At 42.0% G+C, this 15,475-nt stretch overlaps 1 protein-coding gene across 4 annotated transcripts in view; it reads left to right on the top strand.

The window, feature by feature from the left end:
• The first annotated feature begins 407 nt into the window (after nucleotides 1–407).
• Nucleotides 408–15,475, top strand: part of LOC140465033 (Y+L amino acid transporter 2) — a 127,076-nt gene continuing 112,008 nt past the window's right edge. The window contains exons 1-2 of one of the 4 annotated variants that reach the window (XM_072560845.1): nucleotides 408–538; nucleotides 12,700–12,856. The gene's annotated coding sequence lies outside the window, so the exon portion shown is untranslated. Of the gene's footprint in view, nucleotides 539–959; nucleotides 1,111–12,699; nucleotides 12,857–15,475 lie in introns of those variants that run through there. The other 3 variants (XM_072560844.1, XM_072560847.1, XM_072560846.1) reach the window with 3 other exon arrangements.

The following is a 15,475-nucleotide window of genomic DNA, read 5'->3' as shown; positions in this document are numbered from 1 at the left end:
GTGGAATAAAAACAGTTTGTATTCTTCATCCACTCTTTGTTTTGGTTAGTTTGGCATTCATTAAGCCAAATAAATTGGAGTTTAAAAGAACATTGTGACCTTTCTCATAGAAAAAAAAACTTGCTCAAAATTGTTGAAAATAGCATTTGGATAGCAATCGTCATTTAAACTATCTATAACGATAACAGTGCTGGGAGTGTACACACTGAAGGCAGACCATTCGGATATTGCCAGCAAAATCTGGTTACACGAAGTCATATTGTGTCATTCTGCAATTCAAATGAGGGAGAAAAAATAAACCCTTCGAGGAAGGGTGACTCAATCCGAAGCGTTACCTCTGATCTCTCTCCACCGATGCTATTGGACCCGCTGAGCTTTTGCAGCAATTTCCCGTTTTTTGCCATGACATCTTAAAGTGCTTTCTAGCAACGCGCAGAGTGAAGGAGACGGCCCACGGGAGAGGAGGAGGAGATGTGTTTATTTTTGGGATTGACTGTGTTGTTGGCGGCCGGCTCGCTGGGATTCGCTGTTTTGAGAGGTGAGCTGTGATTGAAGGGAGTGCTGTCCATGGCAGAGAGTGCGTGCCGCGGGGTTGGAATGTTATGTTGCTGATGGGATCGTGTCTCCACGTTCTAACCCGTGTCTGCGGGCGGGCATTGTGTGCGAGCCAGGCCGGAGCGGCTTCTCTCTCCCTCTCTCTGCTGCATTTCTTTTAAATTTCCTCAATGTTTTTTTTTTCCATTTGCCATTTTCACTCTCCCATATTCAGAAATGTAACCCTGTAAACGATGTTTTGTTTCATTGCTGTGCCAAATTGGGCGCGTGTTGCTCTCTCCGCCCCCACCCAAACAAGAAAGACCGCCTTTAAACTGCTGGGTGCAGACTGATGCAATCTCCTTTCTCCTTCACTTGAACCCTCTCTCAAATGTTGGATTGCTTCAAGCCAATTCTTAAATTCCGTCATCTCCCACCGAGCAGCAGGAACTACCACGTGCTTCAGTGCGCCGGGCAAGGGGAGTATAAAATTTCTCACCCGAAAGCAGCAGGTTATAAGAGGACTGTCTGCCTTGTTGATTGTTTGAGAGGGTGGAGAGAATCGGCTACAGAAAGGTACAGAATTGTCCTTTGTTTTTTTGAATTGTTATTTTTCGAATGGTGGGTGCGTAAACACACCTACCCACTTTGGGGCTGCTTTGACTGTGTCACTTCGCAAGTGTTGATCGGCTTTTGCTGGTTTCTGGATGTTGTCCTAATGTTGTTATTTAAGACATACGCTCGTACGCTGAGACGTTTTGCTGTGTTCGTGTGTTTTTGATTTTTTTTTAACAGTCTGTTGAAATGCAGCACGTTCTCGGAATTAATGAATCGTTACGTTGTAGTTAGCAGAACGAAGGGATATTCTCTGCATCGTCCAAGGATTTGGGTTTAACCAACATTAAATGGTCACCTTGGTATTGCATGTCGTTGCTTCTGGTTCTTTGTTGAATGCATGCCTGGCGATTCCAACCTGAGACTTGTACCTGTAATTTGTTGTACAGAATTGAAAATAAATGAAACCATAATAGTGTACAAATGGGAGGGCAATTGTTGCAATTGTCGATATGTCATTGGTACATCATGTGGCAACACAATGAAGTCTTAAAATAACTTGCTTAAAACTTGTCCTTGGGATGTAGGCCGATACTTCTCAACCTTGATTGCATTTAGTCATACAGATATATCGCTCGGTGACTGGCGGTTTCTTACTCAATCTTTTGCTTACCTTGCGATGATGATGCTCCCAAAATGTGATTGGGTTGTAAATTTTCGGACCATGATTCAGCAAGGATGAAACTATTTGGGAACTGTTTGTACCTTTGCCAGCAGGTCACACACCAGTTCAATGTTAGAATTAATGGGGATTCTTTGCTGACGTTGTTCTTTGTATTCGAGATTGGGAGGCGGTGAAGCAAACACGGTGATTTGTGAAAGTATGTTTTGCTGTCACAGTGCAATAGTGTTCCACACGAAGACCAGCTGCAAAGCAAGGAGCTGGATGCCAATCTTTTAAATTGTCCTGGTCCTTCAACTTGAGTGATACACCTACTAGAAGCCTATCTAAGACGATGTTGATTATTAACCAAAGATGTGAAACTTGTGTATGGTGGAGTAGTCTTGAGGAGTCAGGGGTTGAGTAGAGCACATTTCTATTTTAGTCCCTGTGTTAATGTGGTTAGTCTAATCAGGGCTCTGGTCGCTGCTAACCTTAATCTGCCAATGGTGCGAATCTTGCTGGTCATGGTGCTGTTGAAAGTCAGAAAATATGGTAAAAGTTGCTTCTGTTTGTACTGACCATTGCCTGGTATTTAGCTGACACAACGTTAAATTGTCACTTGTTCATCAGAGCTCAGCACTGCAATTGTCATATTCCACTTGAGATGAGGGAAGATGATCAATATACTTGCTGAAGACAGCTGAGCATAGCAAGCTGCTCGATATGAAATGCAACCAAATCCTAAGTTTGGATTAACTAACCATCAACATCAATAATCACCACCTGGGTTGAAAATGATTTAACTTGAATCATTTTGTCAGTAACCGCTATTGACTACAATGTTTCTAAGAACTGCTTTGTCACACTTAGTGCCTTGATGCTCAGGATGATACTTTTTTCCCCTGATGTTTAGCTCTTTCATTCAATTCTGAGACAAGGCTACAATGAGACCAAGAGCTGAATAGTTCTGCTCACATATGCATTGAGCATCAGACAGTAGGTATTCAGGTATACATGGCCTCTGTTGGTATTATTGAGCACCGTTAGCTACTTTGGGATGGGTTTAGTGCAGTTTATGATGGAGATTGATCTGTTTAATGTTAGTAGATACAAGATAACTAACTCTTTGTCGCTGAAAATGTCACAATTTACCTGAAACAGAAGCAGTACTTTTGGTGATCAAATTCATTGTGCTACAGCTTGGGTATTTATTGTTTCATGTCTCCATTCATTAAATAAATAGTAAAATATGTTCATATTACTTAAATAAAGATGGAATATTTAAAAAGGAAAATAGAGCATATTGAGTAGAGCTAGATAAATTTATTAAGAGTTTTAATATGATACACTTGGATTGGTTCGCAACATTTTTAGTCTCGATGCAAAACGAGAGCTTTCTAAGTTGGGAAAATGTTTGTTTGTGTTTGAAACGATCAGATTTTAGAACAGTAGATTCTACATATCAGAAAGATGTTGTGAAACTTGAAAGGGTTCAGAAAAGATTTACAAGGATGTTGCCAGGGTTGGAGGGTCTGAGCTACAGGGAGAGACTGAACAGGGTGGGGCTGTTTTCCCTGGACCGTCGGAAGCTGAGGGGTGACCTTATAGAAGTTTACAAAATTATGAGGGGCATAGATAGGGTAAATAGACAAACTCTTTTCCCTGGGGTTTGGGAGTCCAGAACCAGAGGGCATAGGTTTAGGGTGAGAGGGGAAAGATATAAAAGAGATCTAAGGGGCAACTTTTTCACGCAGAGGGTGGTACGTGTATGGAATGAGCTGCCAGAGGAAGTGTTGGAGTCTGGTACAATTGCAACATTTACGAGGCATTTGGATGGGTATATGAATAGGAAGGGTTTGGAGGTATATGGGCCGGGTGCTGGCAGGTGGGACTAGATTGGGTTGGGATATCTGGTCGGCATGGACAGGTTGGACTGAAGGGTTTGTTTCTGTGCTGTACATCTCTTTAACTCTATGACTCTAACTATTTGTTACTGAACATAGGTAACAAAAATGATTCCACACAAATACTTCGTGCCAAAAAAAAACAAAGCAAAGGGGAAGTTTAATGTTGCAATGATGAAAAATATCACTATGCTGCTAAGGATACTTTCTTTGACTCAACCAAGTCCATTTTAATAGTTCTGAAGCAGAGTTATTTTGGACGAAAATTTGTTTCTTCTCCATGGATGCTGTCAGAGCTGTTGAGCTTCTCCACTTTCTGTGTTTGTTTCAGATTTCCAACATCTGTTTTGCTTTTATTCGATAGCACTTCATTGCTGTTTGTCTGATTCTAACTGCATTGCCTTTTCTACTCTGCACCATTTGATTCTTAACACACCATTATGAACAGCATTTTATTTTCCCACCTGGACCCCAAACATCAATAGCTTTAGGGGCCGTGAAGGATCTGTTCCTTGTCCTCTTTGCCAATGTTATCTTGTTCTTTGGTGAAAAGATTCAGAGACATGAAGTAATAGTGACTGTGTTTTCAATATGTAGTCTTGAGTAAATCTTAACAAAGTATTGAGATGACTGAAGCCAATACTCCAAACCGACCCTTAAGAAATATTTTCGTACTTCAGCACAACACAAATTCTCTCTCCTCAACTATTTTTTTAGACTGAACCTGCCAAGGAATTGAACATCACGCCCTGGAATTCTTCCTGTCTCAGACTACTAATTCTGTCATTGTAACAGATTTTGTCCCCACCCAAATGTCAGTTCATCTGCAGTTAAACCTTCATTTATTCCCCTTTTAATTCAGACTGTGGTACTATTTTTGGTCATCTTTACACCTTCGCATTTCCTAAAATCTAACTGTCAAATTGCCATTGTTCATATTTCACTCAGTACCAATCCCACTTGTTTTCTTGTTCTTGTCACGGATTTATAGTGGCTCTCCAAAATCATAAATTTGTTTTGAATATCATAGTTAAAATAATTCTCATTTCTCTGACTTTTATCATCTGTTGTCCCATATCAGTGATTTGGCAACAAACATCAGGACTCCTCTCTTACTGCAGATCATCATATGAAATTTATATTCCCCACACTGTTTTTCATTACACCTTGACAACTGAGTAGTTCTCGAAGTGCCTTTTTGTAATCGGTATTCTTCTGAAGAATGGTCACTGGAGTCAAAACATTCACTTTATTTTCTCTCCATGGATGCTGCTATACCTGCTAAGTTTCTTGGTTTTAGTTTCAGATTTCCAGCATTCAGAATTCTTTTGTTCTATTTATGATAATCTTGCTAGTTTCTTTCCATGTAAAGTCATCAGATAGGTATGAATTTGGATCGTGCAGGGAAGGAACATTGTTAAATCTCCTTCAATCGAACTGATTCATGTCAGATCTTTGTCTCTACCAATGTACCTGGAAATCCCTTAATATGCTGTTTGCTGCTGTGAGAGAGTGTTTCATCGTCATCCAAACCTAAACCTCTAGTTTCCACATATGCGCCTAAGCTGACTAATTTAAATTTGAGTTCTGAATTTGTATTTTTTAAGCTTGGTTTCTTTGAAAATTTATTCAAATTTGATGAACCTTAATATATGTATGTGTGTTCCTACATCTGTAAAGCGTATCTATGATTAAGAATGCACACAATCGCATATTTACCAAAGACAGTGCTGACGGGTGTAATTTGAACACTTTGTTTACATTCTATACTTGTGGGGCCACTGTTTCCTAGTTCTCCTGCAATCACTGTCAAGTCTGCCTGCAATGGGAGCGCTGAGAGTTGAGGGACAGAGGGAACATTTGTGTCATTTTTCATTCCTAGGTCAGCATTTTTTTTAGATTACTTACAGTGCAGAAACAGGCCCTTCGGCCCAACAAATCCACACCGACCCTCTGAAGAGCAACCCACCCAGACCCATTCCCCTACATTTACCCCTTCGCCTAACACCACAGACAATTTAGCATGGCCATTTCACCTGACCTGCACATCTTTTGGACTGTGAGAGGAAACCCACACAGACACAGGGAGAATGTTCAAATTCCACACAGACAGTTGCCTGAGGTGGGAATTGAACCCCGGTCTTTGGCGCTGTGAGGCCAGAGGCCTTTTATTGCACAACTCTTAATTGCCAGAGACCAGTTAAGATTCCAGTACATTACTGTAATTCTGGAGTCATGTGCAGGCCAGACGAGTGAAGGATGGAAGATTTCCTTTCCTAAAAGGCATAAGTGAATGAAATGGTTGTTTTTATTTGTCAATTGAAAGTTATGTTGTTTTCATTAGGCCAGTTTTTTTTTATTCCAAATTGTTACTGAATTAAAATTTCATCACTTGGCGTGGTATGGTTCTGGATTACTAGTCCATTGGCATTGCCTCTGTACCACCAAGTCCCTTCAACTTCTGTTCGAAGGAAAAATTTTGGGAGCATTGGAAAAAGGTTGGCATCAAATAGTTTTCAGGTCATAGAGGAAGACCACTCCATCTATCAGTTCATGCAGTTGTTCAATCCTGCACACTGGTGGTTTCCTTCTGGCACTCCTGGGCAATATCTGAATTGTTGTGCTGAAAGTCTAGCATTTTTCATTAGTTCTCTGAGCCTGACTCCCAGAAGCCATGGTAATCACTTGGCATTGAGTTCTGAAGAAGGGTCACAGAGTCACAGGGATGTACAGTATGGAAACAGACTCTTTTTGGTTCAACTTCTCCATGCTGACCAGTTAACCTAAACGACTTGGGCCATATCCCTCTTTAAACCCTTCTTACTCATTCACTCATCCAGATGCCTTTTAAATCTTTGTAATTGTGCCAGACTTTACCACATCCTCTGGCAGCTCATCCCATACGCATACCACCCTCGGCGTGAAAAAGTTGCTCATTAGATCCCTTTTATATCTTCCCCTTTCACCCTAAACCGATGCCCTCTAGTAGTGGACCTGCCCTCCCCCACCCCAGGGAAAAGATTTTGTCTATTTATCCTATCCTTGCACCTCATGATTTTATAAAACTCTATAAGGTCATCCCTCAGCCTCTGATGCTCATGGGAAAACAGTTTCAGCCTCTCCCTATAGCTCAGTTCCTCTAACTCTGGCAACATCCTTTGTAAATCTTTTCTGAACCCTTTCAAGTTTCACAACATCTTTCCTATAGCAGGGAGACCAGGGTTGCACACAATATTCCATTGGCCTAACCAATGTCCTATACAGCTGCAACATGACCTCCCAACTCCGAAACTTGATGCTTTGACCAATAAAGAAAAGCATACCAAACACCACCTTCACTATCTTACCTACCTGTGACTCCACTTTCAAAGTTTTTTGTTTTTTCTTAAAACCAGGATCCAAAATATAAAAATTGATGTGTTGCTTGACAGGGAGCAATTTGTGGTGTGTGAGAATGGGTCCAGTGTGCAATATGTACACTACTTGTACTGAAATATAGAAAATAGGAGCAAGATCAAACCCATTAAGCCTGTTATTTAGTCCTAATCCTCTGTCTCAACTCCACACTGCATTGTGGAGCTTGAAGGCTAACTTGTGGCACTGTAATATATTTGAGGCTGAGAGTTACATGAATGTTTCTAGACATCATCATCACCCTGATTTGAGGAAATTTAGTCAGGAAAGCCATGGGTGACAATCCTTCAGAAGAAGGAAGGCAGGCAGTCGGTCCCTCAAGGGCATGAACAGTCTTTCTGTGTTGGAAATTCGTGGGAGTGTTGGCTCCTGTGGGGAGTGCAATCAGAGCCCTGCTGCACAAAGCAGGAGCAGGTAGAGGAAGAACTATAATGATAGGAGACTCCATAGTGAAGGGTGCATACAGGCATTTCTGCAGTTGCAGATCTGACTCCAGGACAGTGTGTTGCCTCACTGGGGATAAAGTCAAGGATAGCAATGAAAAGCTGCAGGGGATTCTGGAGAAGAAGCACAGACAATCTTTAGATTGTGGTTCACGTTGTTACCAATGACAGGTAAAAAGTGTTGAGGATCTGCAACAAGAATTGAGAAAGCTAGGTAGCAGATTGAGAAGCAGGTGAAAGTTAATGGTCTCTGGATTACTTGTGGTGCCATGTGCTTGTGAGTAAGCTAATAGCTGGTTAGAGCAGATAGATGTGTGGCTGTACAGTTGGTGCCAACATTCTTGACAGCTGAGACTGCCAGTGCTGTTGTTTGGGGTTTAAACTAATTTGGCAGATTAGTGGGACATGGAGTGGAGCAACAGTAAGAGGTGGTGCAGACAAATTTAGAAAAAAAGGTCAGTCAGTCTAGTAGGCAGAGATAAATAGTTAAGCTTAGACTTGAGGGAGCTCAGCAAGGTTAGATGGCATTTAATTTAATGTAAGAAGTCTTCTGAGTAAAACGTATGAGTTGAGGGTGCTGATTGACACGTGGGGATGTGATATGATTGCTATCATGAAGATATGGTTGAGAGAGAGCCAGGACTGGTAGCTCAACATTCCTGAGTTTAGAACCTTCAGGCAAGATATGGAGGGATGTAAAAGAGGAAAATTGTTCAGCAGTATTGATGTGAAAAGGAGGGCCAACATTCCAGAAGGCTTCTCAGTTGAGGCCATGTGAGTAGAACAATAAAAAGGGGGAAAATCACATTACTGGGAATACTATAGATCTCCAAACAGTCAGAGTGAAATAAAAGGTCATATAAGTAGGCAAATTTCAAAGTATTGTTTCAGCATTGGGTAAGAATAGTGGATTTCAACTTCATTATTATTAACTGAGATAGACATAAGTGTAAAAGGCTTAGAGAGGATGGAATTCTTAAAATTTATCCAGGAGAACTTTTTAAAGCCAACACAAAGTCCTACAAGACACAGCAGTGCTGGACTTGAATTTGGGGAACAAAGCCAGGCATGTGATAGAAGTGTCAGTGGGCAAGCATTTTGATGATGAACATAACACAGTAAGATTTAAGGCAATCATAGAAAAGCTAAAAGATGGACAGGAAATAATGATTTTGAGTTGTTGGAAGGGTGATTTTAAGACAGGGTCTTGTCAAAATAGAGACATCAGAGCAGTGAGAGTCTTTCAAAATGAAGTAATGAAAAAGCAGGGCCAACATATTCCTGTAAAGTTGAAGACCAGAAATTCAGGAGAACATTGGGTATTGAAGAACATAGAGGATTAAATGAAGGAAAATAAAGAGAAGCTTATGGTAAATACTGAGGGTTCAAAAGCCCTAGAGGTGCAGAGAACATCCAATAGATTACCTCAATTAGGAAAGTAAGAGTGAACATAGAAAAGCACTGATAGATAAAATAAAGTAATAATCCAAAGGTGTTTTCTATATTAGGTGGATAACTAAACAAAGGATGATGCCCAGGAGGGCTGTAAGGATAATCTGTGTTTAGAGCTGTAAGGCAGAGCTGAAGTTTTAAATGAGCGTTTACGTCTGCATTCATGACAGAGCAGCACCGTGTAGATTTAGAAATCAGATAAGAGGACTGTGAAATAATTGATTAAACTACAATTTTGAGAGGGAAGACATATTAATGGTTTTAGCAGATGATGGATAAATTTGAATCGAATTTGAATTAGCTTTATTGTCAAATGCAGTCAAATGAGTAGAGTAAGAATTTGTGTTGCAGACGTTTCGTCCCCTGTCTAGGTGACATCCTCAGTGCTTGGGAGCCTCCTGTGAAGCGCTTCTGTGATCTTTCCTCCAGCATTTGTAGTGGTTTGTCTCTGCCACTTCCGGTTGTCAGTTCGAGCTGTCTGTTGCAGTGGCCGGTATATTGGGTCCAGGTCGATGTGTTTGTTGATAGTCTGTGGATGAGTGCCATGCCTCTAGGAATTCCCTGGCTGTTCTCTGTTTGGCTTGCCCTATAATAGTAGTGTTGTCCCAGTCGAATTCATGTTGCTTGTCATCTGCGTGTGTGCCTACTAAGGATAGCTGGTCATGTCGTTTCGTGGCTAGTTGGTGTTCATGGATACGGATCGTTAGCTGTCTTCCTGTTTGTCCTATGTAGTGGACAAATGGACGGATAACCAGGTTTGACCTACAAAGAATGAAACCTGAAAGCAACAACACCCCCAGATTCTATGGACTACCCAAAGTGCACAAACCAGACATCCCACTCAGACCCATAGTATCACTACCAGGGACACCATCACACAAACTGGCCAAAGAACTACAGCAGAAACTGAAACACCTGATCAGCGGATCCAGACAATCTATACAATCGACACAGGAATTCTTGGACATCATCTGAAATATACACATAAACAAGGAAGAAACTATGGTCTCATTCGATGTAACGGCACTGTTCACCTCCATCGACAAAACCCTAGCCAGAGAAACAATAGCCAACCTGCTGGACATACAGAACAGACAACAGGACGTTGAACCTATCAACAAAGACGGCATACTCAAACTACTAGACCTGTGTCTCACAACACACTTCACATTCAACAACCAAATATATGAACAAATCAATGGCACACCCATGGGCTCCCCCATCTCTGGACTCATAGCAGAAGCGGTAATACAAAGGTTAGAACAAACAGTCTTACCGCAAATTCAACCCAAACGCTGGGTCAGATATGTAGATGATACCTTTGTAATCATTAAAAACACAGAAATAGAGAACACACCAATTGTCAACACCACATCCACAGGAATCCGATTCACTAGAGAGGAAGAAAAGGACAACCAACTCCCATTTCTAGACGTGATGGTACAGAGAACATCGATTGGAGAATTTACCACAAAGGTATACAGGAAAGCCACACACACAGACCAAGTCCTAAACTACGAAAGCAACCGCCCCAACACATACAAAAGAAGTTGCATCAAGATACTATTCAAAAGGGCCACAACACACTGCAGTACACTAGAACTGCAAAAAGAGGAAGAAGAGCAACTATACAATGTATTCGCCAAAAATGGATACCCCCCGCAATTTCATCAACAGATGCCTCAGGGAAAGACAAAGGAATAAGGACATGCCACAACCCAAAGGACAAGCCACACTACCATATATCAAGAGCATTTCCGAACTGACAGCCAGACTACTGTGACCACTAGGACTCAGAATAGCTCACAAACCAACAGCCACTGTCAGGCAACAACTCACCAGGACGAAGGACCCGATACCCAATATGAGCAAAACCAACGTAGTGTACAAAATTCCATGCAAGGACTGCACAAAACACTACATCGGACAAACAGGAAGACAGCTAACGATCCGTATCCATGAACACCAACTAGCCACGAAATGACACGACCACGCGCAGATGACAAGCAACATGAGTTCGACTGGGACAATACTACTATTATAGGACAAGCCAAACAGAACAGCCAGGGAATTCCTAGAGGCATGGCACTCATCCACTGATTCAATCAATAAGCACATCGACCTGGACCCGATACACTGACCACTGCAGCGGACAGCTGGAACTGACAAACAGAAGCGACAGATTCAAACCATTACAAATGCCAGAGGAAACAACACAGAAGCGCTTCACAGGAGGCTCCCAAGCACTGAGGATGTCACTTAGACAGGGGATGAAACGTCTGCAACACAAATTCCCAGCTTGGCGAACAGAACCACAACAACGAGCACCCGAGCTACAAATCTTTTCAGACTTTGAGTAGAGTAAGAAGTTTGCAGTGTCACCAAGTATGGCACAGATACTTAAGTATTTGGTGTAAAATAGACAAAATAATAAGTTAAAAAGTCATGCAAAAGAATGAAAGAAAATTTTAAAAAACTCAATTTACAGTCCTTCCACCCCAGCCCATTGCAGAAACTCGCCTCCAGACTGCACTGGGCTCAATCTCTAGACCTCGCTGGGTTTCCAAAGCTCAAGGCTTTGCCTCCAGTCTGCAAAGGGCCTCTCCTTCCTGCGACATCTGAGTAAGTTTTTAAAATGCTTTTAAGAAGTTACAAGTTTTAAAAGAAACACAAACAAAAAAAAATGATGGAGTGGATGAGCTCTGGCACAGGAGCCCATTCTGCCACCATGTTGGCCTAGAAATGATGTTCCTGATGAAGGGCTCATGCCTGAAATGTCGATTCTCCTGCTCCTTGGATGCTGTCTGACCTGTTGCACTTTTCCAGCAACACATTTTCAGCTCAGGAATGATATATCCCAGGCTGCAGTGAGGGGCAACAGAGAAATTTGCAGGGACCATAACAACATTTAATTTTCAAATTTCTCTGAACACAGCAGAGGTAGCAAAGAACTGGAAGACTGCTCACGTGGTACCATTTGCTCAAGAAGAGTATTAGGAAACACCAAGTCACTCTGGTCAGTGTGTCAAATATCATCTGAGGCAGGGAAATTATTGGAAGAAATTCTCAGAATAGCTCCACAAGCGATGATTAATCAAGGGTAATCAGCGTGGCTTTGTTGGGGGAATCATGTCTGACAGGTTTGTTTGAGGTTTTTGTGAAGGTGACTAGATGTCTGGATGATGGTAACACAGCAGTTGTGGTATACATGGACTTCAGTAAGGCATTTTATGACTCCTTGCATGGGAGACTGGTCAAGAAGGCAAGAGTCAGGGCAGTTTGGTGAATTGGGTCTGAAATTGGTTTGCACCATATTGCTCGAAGGTTGTTTTTGTGCTTTCGATGCCTGTCAGCAGGGGCATAGCAAAAGGTTTAATGCTGTGTCTTTTTGTTGTTTGCTGTGTCCATTAATGATTTACACTTGAATGTATGATGCTTGATCAGTAAGTTTGCAAATGACGCAAAAATTGGTGGTATGGTAAATAGCAAGGAGGAAAGCCTCTGAGTACCTGACAAGATAGGTGGGCTGATGAGATGGGCAGACCAATGACAAATGGCATTTAATCCTGAAAAATATTGATACTGCAACCAGTTTATTACTCATAAAACGTATTTGTTCAGACGCTCCTACTATTTGAGACAAACAAAGAACTGTGGTTCAAATTTAGTTTTATTAAAACATATTTGCAAGTTAAGCAAACTACTCTTATACAAGTTAATTTTTCCCTACTAGGCTGACTGTTTGAAAAACACACCGACGACCTGCTCTGGTGAACTTCTTCATTGAGCTGCTTCATCCAGTTCACTGAGCACGTTGAGAGGGCACTTGAGTCATTTTCGAACAACAGTGGGTCACACGCGGCGTCTTCGCTGGCCAAGTCATTTGCCAGGTATCCTTTCTTATCTCCCCTTTTCTCAGCCCTTCTAGAATGTACTCTGACTTTAGCTCGGGCAGGGTCACAGTGTCCAATGAAGTTAGGTCAGGTCATTGTTGGTTTACCCATCCCCTTTATAAAACATGATTACTCTGTGATGCCAAGGGGTCTGGTCAAAACCAGGAAATACAGAGGAATCTCAATTATCCGGCATTCGATTATCCGAACAAAATACTCCCCACCTGTGCCATTTGGAAAATCGAAGTTCCTCTGTACACAAACACAATGCATTTCCCTCTTGTTCTGGCTGAGTACCTCTTCATGGGTTTCAGATCATCATGACTCTCCCATTGTTCAAACGCAATGATCAGCTCAGATCTACATTTGTTGGCTTTTGGCCTTTTTGCATTCGTTAGGCCGTGCTTTCAATTTTATGTTGGGCCCAGTTGCTTACACTGTTGGCCACAAAGATATGAGGTGATACGTTTTGGGAGGACTAACAAGAAAAGGAAGTACACCATGAATGGTAGGAACTTAGGGGATATTGAAGATCAAAGAGTCCTTGGTGCTTATTCTTACAGATTTTTGAAGACAACCGGAGAGATGTACAAGGTGGTTAAAGAAGACATTTGGGTTATTTGCCTAGTGAATACATGGCTAGTCAACACCAGTTCTCCTTGTATGGCAAATCTCTCTTCCCAGGATTTGGCAGACTGTACCTTCCTTGAAAAGCATTGTTGAACCTTGGGGAGCACTCGCTGTCTTTTCTGGGACATAGCAAGTAATGGTGAATAACCATTGTGAGGTTCACAGATCTTTTTGGGATCCAGGCAGTGACAGATGCAAAGGTGAGCAGGGAGGGCAACAGCACTCTTGAGGATTACACACAACTAACAAGTAACAATTGCTATAGGATGATAGGAAGGGGATACCTACCCAAATGCAGCCTGACCCCAGGAGGTAATGTTAGGGTCAGCAAATTCCTGCACTTGCCCACCATGCCAATGCCCTTGTCTTTGCTAACTAATTGACTGGGCACCATGTGATTGTGCACAGTCAGCCACTTGCACAGATACATGTGTGGCCCATGTTCTTGCAGGAACCCTCAACACAAGAGTAAGATTTCATCCGTTGAGAACGGTGCAACTAATTCAGTGAAATCAGACAAAACAGACCCTCACACTTGGAAGACTCAGAGTTCCATCATGTTAATTAGAACACTTCCATGCTTAAGCCTATAAAGGACAGCTCTACTACAAATGGCAACAAAAATCCAGTAGTATATTTGAAAGGGGATACACACAGTTTTACTGAAGTTCTCTAGAGTAACTAGCGTACATCACAGGGAGGTCCTCATGCTCTTAAGTTTTTCAAAGAATTGGAAGTACTCAGAAAGCAATATTTTGTGTGCAGGCTGTTTACAATATCAATCCCAGATCTCCTGCCGTGCGTGTGCTTGAAGGAGCGTTCTGGTCGGCCCATTATTCCTCTGTTCCCAGCTCCTGTTGCTTCTTTTCACTGATGTTCCTTTCTCAAAGTTTAGGCCTCCTGAAGTCTCCTCAATGTACCTGTTAGTACCTATTACAGGTGGGGGGGGGAACAACATAGGGAGGTGAGAAACCTAACTTCATAGAAATCTTTGGCTTTATAGCTCCTCATGAACACTTAAGAAAATAGTGTATGACAACCATAAATTGCAACACTCTCATTGTAACAAGTTTGGCTTAATAATATGTAATATATATGCTGTAATGATTAGATCCCCTACAATGTGGAAACAGGCCCTTCAGCCCAACCAGTCCACACCGACCCTCTGAAGATTAACACACCCAGACCGATTTCCCTCTGACTAACGCACCTCACACTATGGACAATTTAGCATGGCTAATTCACCTGACCTGCACATCTTTGGACTGTGGGAGGAAACCTGAGCACCCGGAGGAAACCCACGCAGACATGGGGAGAATGTGCAAACTCCACACACAAGTCGCCTGAGGCTGGAATCGAACCTGGGACCCTGGTGCTGTGAGGCAGCAGTGCTAACCACTGAGCCACCATGCTGTCATTCACAATGTTACTAATGAATGAGAACATGAAAATATGAAAAGAGGGTACAATAATAAGCTCGTGCCATCTTTGAAATGCATAGTAGCCACCGAGGAAATAGTAAGGAGCAAAAACTACTTACAATATCAGCTAGCTTGGGTGCATGGAGAAATATTTGATGGTGAGATGTTAAATGGAAAGAGAGCTGGAGCACCATGGGAGAACAAAGACCAGATGCATTTCTGTAGTTGTGCTCAAGTTCAAGATAAACCAGTTACCTGTAAAAATGAGAAACAAGTGAAATTATCTGGTTTCAGCTGTGAGTTTCAGCCAATAAGAATGCCATTCTGATTAATTATTTAACGCCATTTAGAACTACTTCTAATTCTTCCAAACTCAGAAGGAATTGAGTGGGAGTCCCAGTTATCACCTGACCTGTACATCTTTGGACTGTGGGAGGAAAGAGCTGAAAATGTGTTGCTGGAAAAGCGCAGCATCCAAGGAGCAGGAGAATCAACATTTAGGGCATGAGCCCTTCTTCAGGAATGAGGAAGGTGTGCCAAGCAGGCTAAGATAAAAGGTAGGGAG

Source organism: Chiloscyllium punctatum, chromosome 41, assembly GCF_047496795.1.
Source record: "Chiloscyllium punctatum isolate Juve2018m chromosome 41, sChiPun1.3, whole genome shotgun sequence".
NCBI lineage: Eukaryota > Metazoa > Chordata > Chondrichthyes > Orectolobiformes > Hemiscylliidae > Chiloscyllium > Chiloscyllium punctatum.
Note: the sequence above shows the minus strand (reverse complement) of the source record. Positions and strands in the feature narration are given on the sequence as shown.